General features: G+C 60.2%; 1 long non-coding RNA gene across 1 annotated transcript; it reads left to right on the top strand.

Moving 5' to 3' along the window:
• Positions 1 to 1409: 1409 nt before the first annotated feature.
• On the top strand, positions 1410 to 2609 carry LOC116548271. Its single transcript, XR_004267373.1, has 3 exons — positions 1410 to 1567; positions 1675 to 1768; positions 2228 to 2609. It is a non-coding gene; the product is annotated as an uncharacterized LOC116548271 (long non-coding RNA).
• The last annotated feature ends 6 nt before the right edge of the window (positions 2610 to 2615 follow it).

The raw sequence follows: 2615 nt of genomic DNA, 5'->3' as shown, positions 1-2615 counted from the left end.
CTGGGCCGGTCACTGACCCTCTGTCCGCGTCTGTGCTGTCGGGTGGGGCACAGGTGTCAAGGTGACTGCATGGAAGGTGCTGACCGCCAGGGCACCAGGGCAGGAACAGCTGCCCCGGCTGCAGACAGCGAGAGGCCTGTAGTGGGGAGACAGAAGTGGGTTTGAGGGTGTCGTGCTGGGGTGAGTCTGTGGAGGTGGCCGGGTCCCGGCTGGCCTTTGCTTGGAGATTGACCTGAAATGATGGGGCCACCTTCCAGCTCTTGTGGAAGCATGAAGCTGGCCAGGCTGGAGCTCTGCAGGCATGCTGGGTCTCCTGGGACCGGGCCAGCTGTCCCTCCTCCGGGGCAGGAGGTGTCCAGAACATGGATGTCTCTGAGGCTTGAGCTGGTGGCAGGGAGGTGAGGCCAGGAGGGTGCCCTTCCCTTCGAAGGTCAGCCTCAGCCACTGCGGCTTTCCCAAGTCCCATCTCTGCCTCGGGTTCCTGTCCTTAGCATGAGGCACATCTCCCGAGCCTGCCTTCTAGTCTCCGGGTCCTGGCCCTGCTCACTGGATCTGAGGAGTGCCAGGCAGGGATCATTTACCTTCCATTGAAAGATGAGGAGACTGAGGTTGAGAGAGGCTCACTAGCTTGTTTAGGGCTGCGTGGCTAGTAATTGACAGCTGGGTCTGCATGGCCTCAAAGCTTGTGTGTGGCCCACTCTTTGCACATGCTTCTGGAAACTTCCGCGTCTCACTGAGTGTGGTCTCAGACCTCAGTGTTGGCCTCGCCTGTTGTTCACCCCTCCTGGAACCTGGAGTTCTTCACTCAGCTTTCCTGGCTCTGGTTTTGATGTCCAAGAGGGACTTGAGGCCTGTCCCAGGCTTCTAGCCTCTCAGCTGGTCCTGCTGTCTCTGGAGGCCCCTGGATACCAACCTCCCAGCTCAGGGAGTGTCACCACCCAACCCACTGCCTGCTCAGCCTTTTCCCACTACAGCCTATGACCCTAGTGTCCTTAGAGTCTTGGCCATGACCCCCACATTCTGCACATCTGCTCCAATGCCTTCTCTTCCGCAGGTCTTCTGTCCCTGTAAAGGCTCGGGCTGGGCCCGCTTTCCCTAGTGGGAGGCAGTGGGAGCTCTCTGTCCCTGGGCACCTCATGAGCTTGTGGTGCAGGGGGACTGGCGGTCACCACAACTGCCCTGGCTGTACTCCTGTGCTCAGTCACTTGTCCGCAGGTGTCTGAGTGCAGGTCTGTGAGTGATGGTCCTGCTGCTCACGGGTGCTGTGCTGTCTGTGTGTCATTCAGCCGTACGCACAACCTGTCATCCTGCAGGGTGGTCCTTGTCTTCCTGCCTTCCTTCCCAGGCTGCAAATGCCATCTGGAAGAGGGCAGGTGCCAGCTGCTGTCTTGTTGGGAAGTCAGCTGATCAGTGGCTGCTGTCAGGAGAGCAGCGTGGTTGGTTCATCCATGTGAGGGGGGGCAGGAAGGAGAGGGTCAGGGACCGGGTGGGCCACCAGTCTTCACTTTGCAGACTGAAGGCACCTGGCTGCAGAAGGATCTCTGGACCTACCTGGCCTCCGTCAAAGGTAGGAGGCAGGCAGGGTGCATCCATGGGGAGCTGGTGGGTGCAGAGCTGGGAGGGTGGGCGAGGGCTATCAGTGGGAGATCTGCACTTTTCCTTCCTGCCCCACAGCCATGCACGAGGCCTCCAAGAAGCTGAATGAGTGTCTGCAGGAGGTGTATGAGCCTGACTGGCCCGGCAGGGTTTAGGCCAACAAATCGCAGAGGTGAGCATGGAACCTGCGGCCCTGGCCCTTCCTGGAGGGCGCTCTGTCCTCAGCTCCGGTCCCACTGGGCCGGACCCTCTGGGACAAGCCGCTGTGATTCTCAGGTGTTCACGTGCTGTGTGCCCTGGGTAAGCTGCCCTTCCTCTCTGAGGGCTGTTCTCCTGACACACCCTCACACCAAGGTGGGTCAGATGGTGGGTCGTGATCGTCCTTACTTGTGTGTTACGGCTCACGACTCACAAAGCCTCCCTGGCTGACCCCAGTCCTCAGCGTATCTGATCCTCACAGTCACCAGTAGGGCAGGAACTGTTGCCCCCATCTTACACATGGGGAAACTAAGGCTCCGAGAAGCCACCAATCTGTAAAGAGATGGGGCTGAGACTGGTCCCTGGGAGGTGAGTGCTGGGACGAGGGTGGCCCAGCACCCTGGTGACATTGTCGTGTTCTTGCCCACCTCAGAACAATGACCTGCTGTGGATGGATTACCATCAGAAGCTGGTGGACCAGGCGCTGGTGACCATGGACACGTACTTGGGCCAGTTCCCCGACATCAGGGTGAGAGGCCTGCTTGCAGGTGCCTGGCTTCCTGGAGGGACCTGGAGAGAGGACAGGGCCCAGGGCGTGCGGCTGAGGCCAGGAGGAGGCTGCCCTGGAGGCAAGAAGCCCCTGACCTAGCATTTTATCCTCCAGAGCTGCTCCCTCTGCTGCCAGCCCGCCGCCCCCATTCCCCAGACCTGGGTCTTCCTGTCCCTTTTGGTCTCAGGGCTGTGGGAGGAGGTCCCACGGTGTGTGTGTGTGTGTGTGTGTGTGTGTGTGTGTGTGTGGCTGCAGAGTGGCTGGCTGTGTG

The sequence above is a fragment of the Sapajus apella genome, unplaced genomic scaffold, assembly GCF_009761245.1.
Source record: "Sapajus apella isolate SASKATOON/1434 unplaced genomic scaffold, GSC_monkey_1.0 scaffold8999, whole genome shotgun sequence".
NCBI classification, from domain to species: domain Eukaryota; kingdom Metazoa; phylum Chordata; class Mammalia; order Primates; family Cebidae; genus Sapajus; species Sapajus apella.
The sequence above is the reverse complement of the archived record's forward strand: the minus strand, read 5'-3'. Positions and strand labels throughout refer to the sequence as shown.